Source organism: Alexandromys fortis, unplaced genomic scaffold, assembly GCF_014885135.2.
Source record: "Alexandromys fortis isolate MF-2015 unplaced genomic scaffold, M_Fortis_MF-2015_v1.1 scaffold_7, whole genome shotgun sequence".
Lineage (NCBI taxonomy): Eukaryota > Metazoa > Chordata > Mammalia > Rodentia > Cricetidae > Alexandromys > Alexandromys fortis.
In genome coordinates, this window is record NW_026067920.1 from 20,944,002 (window position 1) to 20,964,158 (window position 20,157).

A 20,157-nucleotide genomic window follows, 5' to 3' on the forward strand; every position below is an offset into this window, starting at 1 on the left:
CCGGGCATGGCGGCACACACCATTAATCCCAGCACTCGGGAGGCAGAGGCAGGCGGATCTCTGGGAGTTCGAAGCCAGCCTGGTCTACAAGAGCTAGTTCCGGGACGGGCACCAAAGCTACAGAGAAACCCTGTCTCGAAAAACAAAAACAAAAAAAATTAAAAAAGAAAATGGAGCCAGGGCTTTCCTTTGGGAAGGCCCCTTTCTTGACCCTTGGCATTTCCTAAAACTGAAAGGACACTTTCCACGTCCCCCTCCCTGGCCATCCCCACCCCCAGCAGCTGTTGTAGTGTTTCTCCACTGGCCCCAGGTGACTGCACAGGCTCTCCTGGCTCTGAGCGCAGGGCTAGGCCTGCCAGGCTCGTAATGCCTCCCGAGGCCGCCAGAGGGCGCTGAGCCGCCGCCTTGGGGAGAGGCTGGCCCGGTATTTGTGTATTTGTGTGCATGTGTGTGTGAGTGCGTGTGTGTGTTCGTACGTGTGTGTGCGTGTTATTTAAAAGTAGCGTCTGCAGCTCGAGCACCTTCCCCTGCACGTTTCAGCCGGAGTGGGGTGAGGTTAACTCTAACGTGGGCCGCGCAGGGTTTGCGCCCCAACGCAGATTGGTTCCAGGCTCCCCCCCCCCCCCCCCCCCGCACGTCCCCCCCCCTCCACCAGATTGCTCCAGCCTCACACCATGGAAGTTATCCGGACCTCGAAACCCGATGGCCTCTGGGAGTTCTCTGGGGACATTCTGGGGAGTGTCCGATTCGAAACTTGTTTCGGTTCTTAAAAATAGAAACAAAACCGGTCGCGGTGGCGCACGCCTTTAAACCCTGTACTCCGGAGGCCAAGGCAGGTAGATCGCTGAGTTCGAGGCCAGCCCGGACAACAACACGGGGACAGAGAGAGAACCCTACGGGACAGAAACAAATCCAAACCTCATTAGCCTGGTGAGATGTCTCAGTCATTATTCTCCCGCAGGAAGCTGCTGCACGTCGGAGCCTCCTGGGATTGGCAGAGTTAAAAATCCTTCAACCCAGGATGCTGTAGGCCTTTTGTTCAACCCTGACAATGGAATTAGGAATTGGGTGGAGGGGGCTGGGAAGGCAAGGAGCTGTGGTCGGGATGCGTCCTAAGGATGCGGGTCTGGAGAAGCCCGTGTTGAGTCACCAGGTGCCTAAAAAGGATGCGGCCCCGCGTGTGAGCCGAGCCGGTGTGTGCTGCGCGCTGCGGAGGGCTGGAACGCTGGGCTACCAGGCTAACCCGTGTGTGAGAGTGCCTGCTGCGCGTTCAGTAAGTCCTTAATTACCTAGGGAGACCTTCGGAAGCAGGAACTCAGTATTGGTCCCTAAAAGGTTGGGTAATGGATTTTCCTTACATCTGAAATCCAAGGGGACCAATCCCTGGTTCCCCATGGATCTCAGGCTCTTCTGAATGTCTTTGTCTTCTAAAACCCTGGGCTCCCATGAGAGAGCACTTAGTTAAGGACACAGAGATGGGTACCCTTCCACCTATCAATCATCCTGAAACCATTGTTAGGAATTTCCTGCTCCTTCATCAGACCTCAGCAGCACTGTGAACAGACCAGGAGGGATGTTCATTTTGTCTTCCGCGTTTTACCCCGCCCACTCTCCTGTCCACAGCTTGCCCCTGGGATACAGGGAAGTCTCTGGCTTCCCTCTCCTGTCCTGCAGCAGCCATCCTGAGACACTCAGCCCATCTTCACAGTTGGGTTTGGTGTTCCTTCTCCAGTCAGTATAGTGGCGCATGCCTCTAATCCCAGAGTGAGCGTCTGGGATACGCAGCAAAACCCTGGAGAAGGGGGCGGGGCAGGGGAAGGTGGACAGGCAGTGCTGGTTTAGGAGCTGCCTCCTGGAAAGGTGGGACTTAGGAACTTACCAGCTGTTTGTTGTGATGAAGTTAAAAGGTAGTTCCATGAACAGTTAAATTTCATACAAAAGCAAAATTCAACTATGGGATCTAACAACAACAATAACAAAAAACAAAAACAACAAAAAAGAACTTACCAGCAAAAAGGGACAGAGAATAGCCCTGAAGACAAATGCTCCAAAAGAAGGCAGAGCACACATCCGGAGGCAGAATTTAGCAGAGTGGAGAAAGCAGCCCCCCCAGGGGCCTGAGGATCAAGCCTTGCAGGCTTTTAGATTGTGGGGTGTCATCTGAATGCGGTGGCTGACCCTGTAGTTCCAGGCTAGGTCAGAGTCAGGTTCTCCCAGTTTCTCAGCTTCTTATCCAAAGAACCAATCCAGGCTTGGCTTAACCCCTTACCCACACAGCCTCCTGGTTGACTCCAATCCCAGTACTTGGGAGGCAGGGGCAGAAAGGTCAGGAGTTCAAGGCCATCCTCACCAAAAAAAATGACTGAGGAGACGAGGGAGAACTCAGAGACAACCAAGGACCCTAACAAGAAGAGGGAGTGGGCAATGGCTAGTGACTTGTCTTCTGAAGGAGCCGGGTTTTGTTTTGTTTTGTTTTCAAGACAGGGTTTCTCTGTAGCTTCGGAGCCTGTCCTGGAACTAGCTCTTGTAGACCAGGCTGGCCTCGAACTCACAGAGATCCCCCTGCCTCTGCCTCCCGAGTGCTGGGATTAAAGGCGTGTGCCCCCATCGTGCGGCTCCAGGGTTATTTTATTTAAAGGTTTTTAATTTTGTACCAGGCAGTGGTGAGGGAAACCTTTAATCCCAACCCTTGGGAAGCAGAGGCAGGTGGATCTCAGTGAGTTCAAGGCCAGTCTGGACTATAGAGTGATTTCCAGGATAACCAGGACTACATAGAGAACCCCTGTCTCAGAAAAAAAAAAAAACACAAATTAATTTGTTTATTTATTTACTTTTGAAGGCAGATCTTGCTATGTTGTGCAAGGTTAGTATCAGTTACTATCAGGCATGAGTTTTATGACATCCGGCTTCAGTTTTAAAAATGAACTTAATATGTTAGAGCATTCCTAAGTAGTAGACAGTACAAAGATTTATTCTATTCCCCTGGCTTTGGCACATTGCTCCCCCATTGTCACCACAAGACAGCACATTTGATGAGCCTACTGAGGCACATTACTATAAACTGGCATAAATAAAATCTTGGCTCTCTCTCTCTCTCTCTCTCTCTCTCTCTCTCTCTCTAGTACAGGTGGGCTGGAACCCATATATAGCTGAAGATGACCTTGGACTTCTGACCTCCAGCTCACTTTTCTTCTTTATTCCTGATGTTGCATCTTATTCCTTGCTGAAAATAGGTTTTCTGTTCCCGCTCCATAAGATTCTTCACCAACGCAGTAAGCCAGACCAAGTCAAACTGCAAAGAATAACAACAGGTCTATATGAGCAGAGCAACTCCTGGGCAGGTTCTCCGGTCCCAGAGATTGAAGCCAGTGAAGCCACACCGCTGAACTAAAGCAGGGGGACTTTACAGGTTGTAGGCCAGGAGCGATGATGTGTCCTACACAAGCTGGCTTTGTGCCCAGGTACGGTAGGCGGGGACTTGGACAGCTGGCAGTTTCAGGGGAGGAAGGTGCAGTGGCCATCAAAAATTCAAAACTGGACTTTTTGGGGTGCCTTTCCTTTGTTTGGAGACTCTCTGAGAGGCTGGGTTTGGGGGGGGGAAGGTGTTTTCTGGATTGCACAGGGGCAAGCTGGCGGCTCCAACCAAACAACGGACAATGGCAGGTGCCCTGTTATGCTACGTGCTAGGTAGTTTAACGGCCCTAGGGGGCCAGGATTTGGACCGATATACTGGGGTCCAAGGTGTGTGGCCTAGGGATTCTCTCTTGGTGAGGACTGTGAAGACACTGTTCTCCTCAAGGGCTAGCAGACTTTGGACAGAAGGAAGTGTGTGTGTGTGTGTGGGGGGGGTCTTGTCAGAGGTCAAGTCTTACACAAGGCACAGGATGGTTGGAGATGCTCACTCAGCAGTGGGCTGGGGAGCAGTGCTGAGGAGAAGGCTTCAGGGCTGAAGGGACTGCATGCCTGCCTATTGTACCTGTGCAGGTCTGACCGAGCTCTTGCCTGCTAAGTGGGATACAAACGCGACCTGGCTTCCCCTCAGCAACCAGCTGTCTGTCACCAGCAACAGCAGTGCAATCCTGGACTGAGGGGCCACAGGACCAGAATTGGAGTCTAGGGTCTGCAGATGGGTGCTAGGGGCAGGGGGCTCTCGTCCCCTCACCCAGCTCTAGGCAGCACCCAAGGGTTGTGGGTGCACATCTTCCGTGACCCGCTGCTTTTGTGCTCACAGACCCGTGAGCCTCCAAACTAAGGAAACTCCCTGGGTACCAAGTGTCTAAGGAGGCACTTCATCTTCATAGTGCTCAGGTCAGTTAGTTGTTGGGCTTGGGCACTCCTGTGATAAGGAGGCCGAATCTACAGACTGACATTGAAGGATGGAAGGCAGCCTTTGACCTACGTTGTCTTCCAAACACTCACTGAAGTGAGAACCGTCAGAGACCCTTCACCTCCATCCTCAACTCTCCCAACTCCTCCTGATCACACACACACACACACACACACACACACACACACACACACACACACACAACCTCTTTTCCTCTCTAGTCACTGCACACTGGTGACAGTCATTCTTCTTAGGCTCCAAATACCCGTGTATTTTTCTGTATGTAGGCCATGACACCCGAGACCAAGCAGAGCTCTGGTCATGCCTTACACTCTCAAGGAGAGCAGGATGCCTTCACCAGGGCCCACTGCTGTCAGCGCAGCCTTCTCCTCAGGTGGCGGCAGGGCGTGGACCACCTCTGGTGATGAGGACACACTGGGGGACCCCGAGTTCTTTGCTTCTGTGTTCATGGCCTAAACTGGTTGTCAGCTGGTTCCTGCCCGTGGCTCAGACTCCTTCGCAGCTCTGGGTAACCATGCCACCAAAACAAAGTGCAGGTTCTTTCCTGACCCTTGGACTCCGAGGCCTGGAGAACTGCTAAGTCAGGAAGTGCCCGGGGAATCCAGGAAAGAGTCTCTTTGCAGGCAGAGCATGAAGCTGGGCGTGGGGGTGTGTGTGGAAGGAAGGAGTCCCTAGGCAGGCAGAGCTTGAGGCCCCCTGTGCTGCAGGACAGCTGAATCCTTTTGGTTCCAGATCTTTCCAGCCCTGCCAAGCCCTGCAAAGTTCTATGAGGGGAACACCAGGTGCTGAGCTGGTCCCAGTCTGAACTGGAAGTCAAGGGCGGGGCTGTTTAAGGCTGGCAGTCGGCTCCCTGATAGGTCTAGGAGACAGCTAGTATCCTCTCAGCCAGTGCCAGGCCAGCGCCGCCGTTGACCCTGCACGCACTGAAGAGAAGGCTGGACACAGGACTGAGGGGGAACTCAGAAGCAGCTCCCTCGCACACGCCAGGACAGCCACACACAGGGCCTCCTCTGCTGGCCATGCAGGATGGGCCAGGCTGGCAGGGAAGCCTGAGAGACTGGCACCCAGTGCAGGGATAGGGCGGCTGCAAATGAAACACAGACCTTGAGCACACAGGCAGGCGGGCGGGCAGGCAGGCGGGCAGGCTCACCCAGAGCCAAGAAATCCTGGCTAAAAGCTAAACTACAGAGCGAGGAAAAGCACCGGGCAATACTTGAAACCAAGCAAGCCCCCTGCAAATGTTGGATTGCTGACAGCCAAGGAGCCAAGCCAAAGATTTTTTTCCTGCTGGCCTAAACGCAAAAGCCGAGGACTCAGGGGAGGTGGGAGAGTGGCCTGAGAGGAACTCTGAAAGTAGAGAGAGGTCTCGAAGCCAGAAAATGGTCATCCAACTCAGACCCCAGCGCTCGCACACGGCAAGTGTGTGTGTGTGGGGGACCCTTGACTTCACACACCTTCAAGGCCACACTATCCTGCCAGGCGCTCCCGTGAGGGGGCCTAAGGCAACGTGATGTTTCCAACACTCCCGGGGCCTGGCTGCAGGGCCCAGCTTCCATCTGAGGTACGGTAGTGTGTGAAGAAGTGGTTGAAGATATCTAACCCAAGCTGTGGAGGGACCCGCTATTATGATCTGGGGCCTGGCCTGTCAGCTGGGTACCCGATCATTTTAAGAGACAAGCCCCGCCTACTCCCAACCCCTCCCTTTCCACGTTCCTGCTTCCTCCAGCCTGTACATTCTCTTTCTTTTCATCCCTCTTTTGAAGTGGTAAAGTTCTCTCTCTCTCTCTCTCTCTCTCTCTCTCTCTCTCTCTCTCTCCTTCCTCCTTTTCCTCTTTCCCTTCCATAACCCACTAACTAAACTCTATACCCAAAGTCTCTGTCTGTGTCTGACAGAGTGTGTCTTTCTGTCTCCCACCCGCCTAGGGGACCCGCGGAGGCCTCGGATCACCCACCGCTGCCCTGCCAAGGCCTCGGGTGACCCCCACTAGCGTATCTTTAGAAAGAATAACACAGGCCCCCTGAAACAAACTTGTTCATTACACCTCGGATGTGGCTTGCTTCGCTTTTTGGTTAGATCTCGTTTACTCGTTGATATTAGGGATGGTTCCTGTGGCGTCACATATGCTAAGCATACCTTCTTACGAAGCTTCCCTCTTAGTGCCCGGCTGCCTTATCCCAAATGCATGTGCACAGTAGTGCACTATGGGTAAAATGTATGAACACACAAAGGAGTGTTCTTTTTCATATCACTTGCTGTCTCAAGAGGGAGGTTACTTTTTTGAAGTTCTAAAATTAAGCTGGACATGATGGCTTCCATCGGTAATCCTACCACTTGGAAGATAGAGGCAGGAGAACCAGGAGTTCAGGGACAGCCTTGGCTGTCTCAAAAAATAAATATAAATAAATAAGTTCTAGCGGGGGTGGGGGGGTGGGGGGGTAGTGGCACACGCCTTTAATCTTAGCACTCGGGAAGCAGAGGCAGGTAGATCTCTGTGAGTTCGAGGCCAGCCTGGTCTACAAGAGCTAGTTCCAGGACAGGCTCCAAAGCTACAGAGAAACCCTGTCTCAGAAAACAAACAAACAGAACAAAACAACAACAACAAAAAAGGAATCCTCCCTGAGAATAGACTCGATGCCACGATCCTCTTTATTTTTTGCCAGACTTGAAGAAAAAGACAAAAGAAATATGCAACAATATGACAGCTTTTTAAGAATAATAGAAAGAAGAAAAATCTTCAGAATATAAGAGTGGGACACTCTATAAAAAGGAATTTGGGCAAAAGATAGAAACGAGGGGTCAAAGGTCATCCGTCACTTGCCTCGATGAAGGCGCTGACGCCATTTGAAACTATTTCCTATACACACACGGAGCAATGTTTTTACACGAGATGGAGTTGTTAGAATGAGGGACTGGGGGCAGCTCAGGACAGCAGTGCTTGTCACAGGAGTCCAGCACTGGAGAAAGGCCTTTCTTCCTGACATTCTTCCTGAAGGTGACCTTGAGCTTGCCAGGGTGTGCCCCTCATCCCACAGAGGATCGGTGTTGTCAGCCTGGCAGAATCTAGAATCAGCTGGGAACTGGGCCTCTGGGCATCCATGTGAGGAATCCTCTGGATTCCGTTAATTGGTGTGGGGAGCTCTGAATTAATTGTGGGTAGCACCTGTGTAAGTAGAGCAAGTGAGCTGAGCGCTAGTGTGCACCTTTGCACGCCTTTCCTGGTTGTGGATGTGATGTGGCTAGCTCCCTCAGGACCAAGCCACTGACTTCCCTCCTACGATAGAGTCTAACCTGGCACCTGAGCCAAAATCCATCCTTTCTCTCTTAAAACAGGAAGACAGTGATGAATGTCCATGATCACCTAGATCTCTCCTTTTCATGTGGTCCAGAACCCAAGTCCAGGACAGTGCTCTCCACTTTGGGTGGGCTCTCCCTAAGGAGGGTGGGCAGGGAACTACCTTCGAATGTCTACGTTGTCTTGGACTTTAGATAGAGTGACCTTGGTCAGAAAAGACAAACCACTGGGCTGGGCATGTAACTCAGTGGTAATGTGCTTAAGTAGATACGAGGCCCTAGGTTCAGTCTTCAGTATTGTGAATATAGGATGGGGGGGGATGAGAGGAGAGGGGAGGGGAGGGGAGGGGAGGGAAAGAGAGGAGGGAAGGGGAGGGAAGAGGAGAGGAGAGGGGAGGAGAGGGGAGGGGAGAAGGGAAGGGAAGGGAAGAGGAGAAGAGAGGAGAGGAAAGAAGAGGAGACTAGAGAAGGGATGAGGAGAAGAGAGGAGAGAATGGTTAGGCATCTGACCCTGTTTCCTTATTCCCAGAATCCACCACTGTCTGTATTCCTGGTGCTCAGTCCGATTTTGGAATGGAGGCAGGATAGTGGCAGCCCCGTTTGGTCTAACTCCAACTGAACATAGTAGAGATTCTCCTGAGGTTAGAGTTCTGTCCCCTCTGTGGAATGTTCTGGGGATGAAGCTGGCCCTCTTCCATTCCTTGATCTGAAGTGCCTTTTGTGGCTACCTATCAATCCCCACTGAGCTGCTTGCTCCTTGGTGTCTGGAGGCTGCTGCCGTAAAGCCCTGCCCTGGTGCTCTTGTCCGTCTCCTCTGTTGCCCTTGCCCTGTATCTGGCCCAGAATCATACTCATTTAATCAAAATCTTAAAACTTATTTTATACTATTAATTAAAGTAATACTTCAGGAAAGTGTGATGTCATTGATCCACTCCTACCAGGCACAGTGCTGTACAACTCAGCTCCTTAGGAACCCTGAGGCAGGAGGATTGCTCAAGTCCAGGAGTGAGTTTAAAGCCAGACTGAATATCAGAACAGCTTCCCAACTGGTTGAGTTTAGGGGTCATTAATTACACAGCAGAGAGGACTAATCCATGCTTGTTATTATTTCTTGGGTGAGTGCCCCCTGGAGAAACAAACCAGAAAGGGAGATGCCCTATGACCTGTGGTGATAAGGGCTAATAAAATAGCTACTTTGCCCCCATGGTGGGCCAACAACCCTGTGACCAAGTCACAGCGCTGCCTTCATGAGGTTTTCTGCCAGTGCAGTGCACTTCAGAAAGGAAGGGATACCTGGGCTGCAACAGACCTTACTTACAGATGACCACAACTACTCAGGTGACAAGACACCAGTGTGCATTGTCCCTGAGGCTGGGAATCAGTTGAGTTCCACGTTGGGTGCTTGTCCCATTGCTTTTGCAAAATACCTGGCAAAAGTAGCTTAGGAGTGGAAGGGTTTATCTGGCTCGCAGTTCCTGGGATACTCCCCGTCTAGCAGGAACAGTCGCGCAGGAGGAAAGTTACTGCCCACATTATGTCCACCATCAGGAAGCAAAGAGCAATGGGTGCTCAAGCTTAGCTTAGTTTGCCTTCTCCTTCTGATGCAATCCAGGACCCCAGCCAACATACAGGGTAAGTCTTCCCACCTAGTCTAGGAAATCCCTCACAGACGTATCCAGATCTTTGTCCAAGAATTCTCTATCTTGTCAAGTTGACAGAAGATACAAACCACTGGCAAGCACTTTCGCTACAAAGTAAGTCCCAGGGCAGGGAAGCAGTTCAGTGGTAGAGTCCTTGCCTAGTGGGGCCTGGATTTGATCAGGGAGATTCCTCGGTCGGGCTGTGGAAGCCCTGTCCTTCTGTGAGGACAAACAGAAGTGTCTGCTGTGTAGCCTGTCCTGGGAGCTGACCGGAGGAGCAAGGCACATGACAGCGCGTTTTCTCAGCTGGTGGGGAGCCCACATCCAAGAAGTCCTCACCCCTCCCCGCTCTGTACCTGGGGTTCTGGGAAATGGGCCCTATTCTCAGTCTCTGGGTTTTCCTGGTTGTTGCTGGGGCAGAGCTCCCCAGAAACAGGTGGCCACAGGGTGGCTAAGAAAGAGGAAGCAACAAGCACCATAGAGCCCAAAGAAGCAACTCAACCAGAAGACTGTAAACCTGTCAGAGCCAGAAGGAGCCCTGGGAGACACGGGCTATCTTGGGGGTGTTTGCCCACCATCTTCTTTCTGTGACTGGCAGACAGTGAGACCCATCCCCCCCTTCCTAGTTAGAAGTTTGATCTTGATATAAAACACAGATTGTTTGCCCACTTCTGATCACTTTATTTCATTTTATTCTCTCTCTCTCTCCTCTCTCTTTATTCCTTTCTCTTCTGGTTTTGTCCCTTAAACTAGTCAACATCTGCTTCCCCATACCCCATTTCCCGCCTTCCACTGAAGTAATGCTGCCCTTGGGTTGGATGCTTTAAGCCTCTGCAAAAGCCCATAGATCGTAGAAAAACAAACAAACAAACAAACAACAACAACAAAAAAAACGCAGCCCATTTGCTTTTGGTTTCTTGCTGTCGTTGCTCCTGATTTTCCACAAGTCTTTCATAGACGTTGGAGGAAGAATGCCTTTTAGGTTAGACATGAAAACTTCCAAGTCCCAGAGAAAACCGAACAGTCGCATGCACTGCCCAGAGGGGAATGAAGAAAGCCATGATGAACTTTTTCCACGATTCTGGATGCCGTGGAAATAACCATGCCAGGCTGGGTGTGCGGGTGCACGCCTTTACTCTAAGCACTGAGGGGCAGAGACAGGCAGATCTCTGTGAGTTCAAGTTCAAGGCCAGGCCTGGTCTACATAATGAGTTCCAGCCTACCTAATGATACCCTGGAGAGACACACAGAGAGAGAGAGAGAGAGAGAGAGAGAGAGAGAGAGAGAGAGAGAGAGAGAGAGAAAGAGAGAGAACCCATGGAGTAAGGAAACCTCAGTCCCAGTTTCTCTGCTCCAGCACATCCTCCTTGAGTAGGCAGCATCAGCGCCATTACTGAGGGGTGTGTGTTGTGTGATGAGGGTGAACTGGGTAGCAACAGCAAAAGAGGCTGGCAAAGCAAGGGAACCATAAGTAAAGGGAGCATCGGATCCCGCAGATGCCCCCGGCACAGCATCACCCATGGTGATCTGTACCTTCACACTGATGCTATTATTCTTTGAACACCTTGGCTTTCCATAAATGTCTGTTGCCTCCTGAATGGTGGCCAGATATTCCTGTGTCTACTGGAGAGCCAGCATGCGGGCATGCACGTCGAGGCACGTGGCATCCAGCACGAGGCTGTGCCTTCCTCCTCAGCATGAGGGTGGTATCCATCATGGTTACCATTTTGGTGAATGTCATCCTGCCAAGGGCCTCCAGCTACCACCTTTCACCTACTCAGGCTTCTTTCTTCGAAGAAAGACACTAGTGTCTCGTACTGGCTCCCTTGGTAGAAAGATCGAGTGGCCTTAAAGATCCTTCCTCAGTCCCTGACTCCCAGGAACCTGCTCAGCTTAAACATAGCAAGCAGCCTTCCCTTCATGCTGCCTCCACACTGAGAACCGGGCGGCTTCCAGTCAGAGTGCCTCCCCCTTAACCCACACATCCTTATGTGACTTTAGAGACTAAAGAAAAATAAAAAGTTCTTGCTAGCATGTTTGGCGGAGGCTAAGAGCTTCTTGAAGTCACTGACGATACGGAAATTCCATCAGAAGGGCATGTAGAAAGAATCCATTGCAGGGTGACCTGGGGGCGCACTCTGCACTCTGAGAGGTGTGGAGTTAAAAGATGTCAGCTGAGAACTCGGGAGGGAGGCTGAAGAAGGGGACCAGTCTAAAGTTAAATAAAGAGCCAGTTGTGGTGGTACACACTTGTGATTCCAGTATATGGGAGATAGAGGCAAGAGGATTAGGAGTTTAAGGCCAGTCTCATCCACAGAGGTGGTTTGAAAGAGAATGGCTCCTATAAGCTCTTATAGTTGTATGCTTGGTGTTCAGCCGGTGACCTGTTTGAGAAGGGTCAGAAGGATTAGAAGATATGGCCTTGTTAGAGGAGGTGTATCCCTGGGGGTGGTTTTAGGTTTCAAAGCCTGTGCCAGACCCTGTAGCTTTTTGCCTGCTGCCCGTGCATGGGTCAGGATGTAAAGCTCTCAACCATTGCTTCAGCTCCATGCCTGCCTGCCTGATGCCACCCCCCCACACACCATGATGATAATGGACTAAACCTCTAAAGCTGGAAGCCAGGCCCCAGTTGAGTACATTCTTTTGTAAGAGTTGCCTTGGTCATGATGTCTCTTCACAGCCATAGAAACCCCAAGACACCGGTCTTTTGAGACACTGTCTCAAAGTCAAATCAACCAATTACTCAACACAGAAAGTACTTAGCTAGTGCCTGTAGTCTAACCCACAGTCATTTATCAGCTGGCTCTTTCTGTTTAGTAAGCTGTAGTGTGTCAGATGAGAAATAGTCCCCCTCGGGGCTGGAGAGATGGCTCAGTGGTTAAGAGCACTGACTGCTTTTCCAGAGGACTGGGGTTCAATTCCCAGCACCCACATGGCAGCTCACAACTGTCTGAAGATCCAGTTGCAGGGGATCTGACACCTTCACACCAATGCACATAAAATAAAGTTAAATAAACCATAAAAATATTAAAAAAAAGAAATATTCGGGGCTGGAGACATGGCTCAGAGGTTAAGAGCATTGCCTGCTCTTCCAAAGGTCCTGAGTTCAATTCCCAGCAATCAAGCAATCACATGGTGGCTCACAATCATTTGTAATGGAGTCTGGCACCCTCTTCTGGCCTACAGGCATATACACAGACAGAATATTGAATACATAATAAATAAATATTTAAAAAAAGAAAGAAATATTCCCCCTCTAGGCTCAGGTACTAGAACGCTTGGTCCCCAGTTGTTTTGGGGGAGGTTTAAGATGTGCAGCCTAGTTGAAGGGTGTGGTCACTGGTGGTGGGCTTTGATGTGCTATAGCCTCATCCTTTATTTTTTCTGCCTCATGCTTGTGGAGGTCTTAGCTTTCAGCTTCCTGCTCCAGCCACCATGCCTGCTGCCAAGCCTCCCCACCATGATGGACTCTTACCTTCTAGAACTGAAGTCCACAGAAACTTTTTTTCCATAAATTACTTTGATCATGGTCTTTTATCCCAGCAACAGAAACACACAGCCAACCCTAACCGTGTGTCTGAAACAGGTGTAGTGTTGATTTCCAGATTCTGTAGACCCTAGGGTAATGGCCGGGGTCAGCTATTGAATGGGGAAGTGGGGGAGGGGGCTGGACTGGATGGTTCTTCGGTCCGTTTCCTGCTTCTGAGACAGAATGCACGAAACTAAGCAATTTATAAAGAACGGAGATTTATTTTGTTCAGAGTTCTGGAGTCTCAGAAATCCAAGAGCTTGATGACTCATCTGGTGTGGGAAAGAGAGGATGAGAACAGGAGGGCAAAGGAAGCCTAACTTTATTTTAGAACTTAGATGCAGCTCCTGATTCCGCAGTGAGTCTGGGGGAGTCACTCTGCAGGCCATGGCCGCACAACACAAGGGATGTCAGCCAGATGGCTGCTATGTGTTCATGGGGGAGGGTGGGCAGACCTACTCGTAAGGCCTTCCTGGACAGAGACCAGGCAAAAGGATGAGGGCTGCATGAGGGAAAAAGTGATGCTTTAGTTTGAATGACTGTGCCTATAACCTGGAAGCCCCGTTTAACCAAGGACAGATAACTTCCGGGAATGCTGGGGCTCTAGTTCATGTAAGATGCCAAGTCGCGTATTCTCACTTCTATAATAAACAAGTTTGGTTGCCCCAACAGCACAGGCTATACTTGATCACGTGTATGCAGGCAGGAAATACATCAGGATGTATGTTTACCCCCATTGGACAAAGGCAGGAAGTTCAAAGCCTTGTGGGTCTTGCCTTTATAAGCCTCTGACTAACGTAATTTGGCTCCATACTGTGGAATACACAGGTAGGGAACTGCCTGGTGTCCATTGTCCTGGCCAGAGGTTGATAAAGCTTGCTTTAACTTTGGCTCAAAAATTGTGGTAGTGGTCTTATCTTGCCCGGTGGGACTAACAGCCAGAGCAAGGCCTCTACTGCTTTCTGCTAGCCCGAGCAAATCAGCTCACGGTGGAGAGGTGATTGCTGCCCAGTGGGACACAAGGTAAAGGGACAATGAGACACTGTGACTTTTGTTGTAACCTGTCACTAGAGACCCCAGCGTGCACCGTCTCTGTGTAGTTTTCACCGTTCCGGAAGCACAAAGGGCGTGTCCATTGACCTGCTTGGGATGGAAACACGAGACAAAATAAGGCTACAGACCCAGAAGAGACACTGCCAAAGGGGACCCCTCTACAGTAGCGCCTGCTCCCCAAATCCACCTCGGCCCAGCCTGACTCCTTCCTCTGTATTTGAGAGCCTGGCTGGGCATCAGGCTAGGATGGGAATCTGCTCTCAGGACCGTGGCTCTTGGCAGAGGCAGTCCCTACCTCCCACCTGGCTCTCTGGTTCCCTATGAGCTACTCTGCCTTTCTGAAGATGGCTCAGCTTCTCTGGGAAGCATGGTGGTCTCTGGAGCCGTTTTCCTCTTCTCTGGACATTAGCAAGTAGCTACTGGCGTGGTTATTGTCCTCAAGGTCACCCTGAATGATCAGCTAGAGTGGATGGAAGTTTGGACCCAAGTGTGGAGCAGCCAGACTGACTCTTGGTTTAAACTGGACAAACACGTCTCCTTGCAGTGGCACAGGGACCACCTGTCCTCTTTGGATTTGGTTACCTTGCTCCACCTCCATTTCTCAGCAGATGGGGCAGGCTCTCCCGTTCCCATCCCGTCCTCTTCCGCACAGTCCACTCTCCAACCGTGAGGAGCCTGTGGCACCTGGCTGTGCGAAGGAATGTAGACAAAGGCGGCCAAGCGAGGCTTCTGGGAAACTCTTCGCTGATTGTTTTTAGAAAAGGGAAGTAGCGCCTTGTTTGTCCTTCCTCTTTCTCCTGCGGAGAGAGCAGGAAGCGCTGCAGCATTTCTTACGGTCTTTGAGGACTAAGGTTGGGAGTTTAAACTAGCCTCAAATTTAGTATGCAACTAAGGATCACCCTGAACGGTTTCTCCTGCCTCCGCACCTCTGTAGTGCTCGGCCCAGATGTGAACCACAAAGCCTGGTTTCATTTGGCTCAAGAGTTTGGACCCGAGACCTGCCCGCACGCTAGACAAATGCTCTAGCAAAGGAATTATATATCTCCTGCCACGTTAATCCCGCCCTTCTTTGGTGGCAGGGGGTACTGAACTAGGTCCTCAGTTTGTTAGGCAAGCACTCTACACTAAACATAAGAACATCTCCAGTTCCTCCTATATTATTTAAAAAAAAAACTTTTTTTTTTTTTTTTTTTTTTTTTTTTTTTTTTTTTTTTTTTTTTTTTTTACAAAATCTTATAACCATACTAATAGCATCGAGGCTGAGTCTCTAGTTCCTTTAAACGAGACTCCCAGGTCAGTTAGGGGTCAAAGGGAAGGCTTCACAAAGGCTAGTTCTTCATAGTGGGTCAGACACACGTGAGCCCTTCCCATCCCGGGCTGGTCCTGCGTGTAAACTGTCCCATAAAGAGATGACTGTTTACTCTAAGCAGAGGCCAGGGCCTGTGGGTCAAGCTCCAGAAGCCAGTGAGCTGGCCTTTGGAATGTGAGTGTGGGTGGGGAAGGCAAGGAAGTGGCCACCAGCTTCCACTGAGTCACCTCGGGCTGCGTGGGGGAGGGCTGCCCGAGCTCCACCTGGGTGTCGCAGGAAGAGCAGGGACAGGAAGGAGGCTGGCTCTTGCCCAGTAGATGGGATCCTGGAGGCCAAGCAGGCTGGAGATACACACACTGCCCTGTGGAAACCCCCAGGGATGCAGGAGAGTGAGGATAAGCTCAGAAACTTCCAGAACCTTTGTCTCCTCTGAACTCCAGAAACTGCTGGGTATCAAATACAGATCTCGAAAAGTAGAGGTTCAGGGTCCGTCCTACTTAGCTTTAGCTGTCCATCTGACACAGCCTAGGCATCTGAGATGGGGGCTCCATTCAGGGACTGCCCAGATCAGATTAGCCTGCAGACACGTATGTAGGGGACTGTCTTGTTGCTAATTGATCATAGGAGAGCCAGGTCAAGGTGGGTGATACCTTTCCTAGAGCAGGTAGTCCTTGAGCTCTGAGAAAGGCTAGCTAGGCGTGGCCCGGGCATGTGAGCCACTGCCTTCCCTAAGTGAAGGTCTGCTATCTTTAAGTGTTATCTAAAGCTGCCTTTAGCTGTGCTTGTCACAGGGACAGAAGGGAAACTGGTCCCTTAGCTGCCTGCTCTCCTTCCCAGAGCAGGGACGTGACACTGAGCAGGTTTTCAAACATAATAAAACAGACAATGAGAGACCCTGGGGGGTGGAGGGGGAAGAGAGTCCAGCAGGTACTAGGGGCTGTGGACCAGACACAAGCATCACAAGAAGCCGGCTCAGGACAACTCCAGTTAGCCCCTTGTCCTCTGAGTGTGAGGCTCCCGCATCACTCCAGAAAGGAGGGAAGCATAAGGAGACAATGGCCTTAAGTGCAGAGGCTTAGCCCCAAGGCAGGCTGAGCCAGAGCCCAAGAACCTTTTCTGTTTCTCACCATTAATGTGGCTATTTTTAAAAGATTTATTATATATATTATATATCATGTGTGTGTGTGTGTGCACGGGCGTTCTATCTGCACATATGCCTTTATGCCAGAAGAGGACATCAGACTCCACAATGGTAGTGAGCTACCAGGTAGTTGCTGGGAATTGAACTCAGGACCTCTGGAAGAGCAGCCAGTGCTCTTAACCCCTGAGCCATCTCTCCAGCCCTAACGTGGCTATTTTAACTCATGTACTGAGGATGGGTAGCCAGATCTGGATAACTGGTGCACTGGCTATGACCCACATACATCCCCCGCAGTCAGGTGGTACAGATGCCCAGAGCAGAATTCAGCAGAGGGGATACTAGAAATCTGTTTTGGAAGAGTCAGTGGGTGGTAATCTGTCACCTAACCTGTCCATTGAGGGGTGACTGTGCTATGCTCATCAGCTATGAAATCAGGTCTCCTTGTTACTCTGCAGGCTACCCAACTTGCCCCTGGGCTCGGAGCCATTCTCTGGCTTCTCTCCAGAGAGAAGCTGTGTAGATTAAAGTCTGTTGGTTACACTTCCCTCCTCAGCCTGCGAACACCTGCTAGTCTAGCAGCTAAGTCGGTGGGGAGCATCCCCTGGGTGTGCCAGCCACCAGGAGAGACCCTCAGAATGTGAAGGAGTTACATGGAGCTCAGCAAGGAGAGGGGGCACGGGATGATGATCTCTTTGCACTGATGATCAGTGTAGACTCATGTAGACTAAACAATTGGTTTGGTGCCTAGATGGTTGGGTAGGGTCTGGCTACCCACTAGATAGTATGGGCAGGGGATGCGATGGGGAATAAATTCTAAGGACAGAGAAAGTCAAGGATGCAGGCTTGAATTGCCATCTTTGGCCAGAGTAGAGTTCTTGTTTTTTGTTTTGTTTTGTGTTTTCAGTTCAAACTCATTTCTTCTTACCAAAGACCATGTTATGATTACATGGCTTGATACTCAAAGGAAATTTTGATTACATAAAACATCTCCAGGTGACGGTTTCCATCGAGTAGCAATAGCAGTAAGTCCTTGGGAAGTGCATCGAAGGGAATTTAGGCTTTGTGGAGGCCCACTTTCTCCAGAGAGGAGATTCCCAGTTCACTTAAAGTTGGTCCAGGTTACTGGATGGCACAGAGGTAGTTTCCCTTATGAGGTTCTGCTTTGTCCTTAAGAACCTCTAAGATGCAGACAGCATGAGCAAGACCCTTTAACCGCTACACACCTGAAAGCCATATCAATGATTCTGGGCTTAGGAACCAGATCATAGCCAACAAGTGGGTCATCCCTTGACACAATTCCCAGGCACTGATGTCTGGTTTGTTGAAGTATGTCACCCAAGGAGCTTCGGACTCCTCGTCTGTCTTATGTGTCCCCTGAGAATAGCAGAGAATGAACCGGCCAGTGGTAACAGGGTTGGGGCCAAGACCTGGTGCAGGAAGCCTGAGGCAGGATGGAAGCCCACAGGCTGGAGCCGAAGAGAAGCAGGTGTGGGCTGGTGGGAGGCTCCGCAGTTTGTCAGGGGGCAAAGCAGAGTTTTTAATGAAGAAAAAAATAGGAAGCTTAAGAAGAATTGACAAATCAATTTATTCTTAAATTTACTTTTTTTTCCTTTTGGTTTTTCAAGACAGGGTTTCTCTGTGTAGCCCTGGCTGTCCTGAAACTTGTCCTGTAGACCAGGCTGGGCTCGAAACTACTTTTGTTCAGGCTCTGCATCTTCCCTGCACAGCCCTGTGGGTCTGGCTGGTCTACCTCACTGGAGACTGGTTCCAGGTTGAGCATGTGACCGAGCCTGGTATACTTCTGAGAAAAATGACCTTGTCTCTAAAAGAAGCCCCTAGGAGAGACAGTCTTTCCTCTTGCCCAGAACAATATTGTTTCTAGAGGTGACCATTTTGTCACTAGTCTGAGGATGAAGTTGATAATGAGGGCAGCAGAGCCGAGATTCCCCAAGTGACTGCTGAGCCTATATGGTGGCAAACCCACTGTTGTGTTATTTAAGCCGGTGTGAGTCAGGGTTTTCCTTACTTTCATCCCAAAATATCCTCTTGCCTTCCTACCAGCTCTTGAACACTTTCCTCAGTAAGCCTGCTCTCTAGAGAACTCGCTGGAAACCAGGTCCACAACCAGATGATACAGGAAAATCGGGGTCTTCTCATGGGGCTCTTAGTCTCATTGGTAAGAGTTTAAGGGGCTAGAGAGACCACTCAGCAGTTAAGAGCACTTGCTGCCTTCCTTTGCCCCCGTCTTTGTTTTTTTTTTTAAAGATTTATTTGTTTTATGTGTTTTATCTGAATGTATGTGTGTATATATGTGCGCGAGGTCAGAAGGCACCAGACTCTCTGGAGCTGGAGTCACGGGTGTTTGTGAGCCACCACGTGGGTGCTGAAATAGAACCCGGGTCCTTTATAAAAATAACAAGTGCTCTTAACCACTGAGCCATCCTTCCAGCCTCCACATTTGCTGCTCTTGGAGAGGACTTAGGCTCTGCTCTGAGCGTGGACACGGTAGCTCACAAGGGTCTATACCTCCAGTTCATGTAGTCTTACGTCTTCTTCTGGCCTCTGAGGGCACCAGGTATACAAGCAGTCACACACATACCTATAGGTATGCAAGTAGGTAGAAAGGAAAATAACTGCTTGGCGATTGTATTATTTTTATTTTATGTGCTATGACTGTCTGGTGCATGTGTGTGCACCACATGCATGTAGTGCTTGCAGAGACCAGAAGAGGGTGCTGGATCCCCTGAGACAGGAGTGATAGACAGCTATGAGTCTGTCTATACAGGTGCTGGGAATTGAATTGGGTCCTACGGCAGAGCAAAGGTGTTCTTAACTGCCGAACCATCTATCTAGCCCCAAAATAAATAAAACTTAAGGAAAAACAACAACAAAAAGAATGGACTCAAATGGCAGCTCAAAGACAATTTTACTAGAGTTTAAGAGAAAAACTCCCAGGCAGGCTGGCTCTAAACTTCAGCGGCTGCTCAGGAGCAGGAGAAGGGAAGGAAACAGCCCTGGTTAGAAGCTGGCACAGATACCAAACACACAGAAGACCACATGGTGGAAGAGACACTTTAGAGAATGAATAAGAAATATAAAATTGTTAGGGAAAGCACACTTAGGAAAAAGAAGAAAAGGAGAAAGAATGTGTCTCTGAAATAAAATAATTCAGAGGAAGAGGCAGATTTCGAAGCTACACAACTGTGAGCTATTCCAACAGATGGGCGTTCTGGGAAGGAAGGGCACTGGATCTCACCAAAGAACTAGTTATCCTGACTGTCCCTTTAGCAGGGCTAGAGATGTTCCCATCTTCCTAGAGGTGCTCCCATCTTCCTAGAGGTGCTCCCATCTTCCTAGAGGTGCTCCCATCTTCCTAGAGGTGCTCCCATTTTTCTAGAGGGGCTTCCTTGCCAAATGACCAGCCCAGCACAGCTGGAATGGTAGGCCTCAGCCCAGAGAGTCTCGACCCAAGGTTTTCCTTAAGGAGTCTTTAGCGCTGCTTTCCCAGCTCGTCTGGGCTTCTTGTTCTTCATCTCAACGTCTTTGCACAATTGCTTTCCTTCATTCCTCTTTTGTCCATTCCCCTTGTCCTTTCCTACACAGTCACCCATGAGACACCAGCCACAGGTGAGCACGAGATGCTCCTGCTGTTCTGACCCTTGAGTTAGATAACTGTAGGCCGCGTTTGTCTCAGACCCAGGAACTTCGGAATTACAGACTTTTCCCAGGACTGTCTTAGGAAAACTGGAATAGTGGTTGACCCCACCATGAACCGATGAGGCTGCTTGGGAAAGACCCAATGTGCTCACTGGCCCTCGTGGTATCCAGTAGCCAACAGTCTTGAC

General features: G+C 50.2%; 1 long non-coding RNA gene across 1 annotated transcript in view; it reads left to right on the forward strand.

Moving 5' to 3' along the window:
- The first annotated feature begins 691 nt into the window (after positions 1-691).
- Positions 692-20,157, forward strand: part of LOC126500745 (uncharacterized) — a 42,752-nt gene continuing 23,286 nt past the window's right edge. Inside the window, exon 1 of the long non-coding RNA XR_007591417.1 lies at positions 692-930. This is a non-coding gene — a long non-coding RNA (uncharacterized lncRNA). The remainder of the gene's footprint in view (positions 931-20,157) is intronic.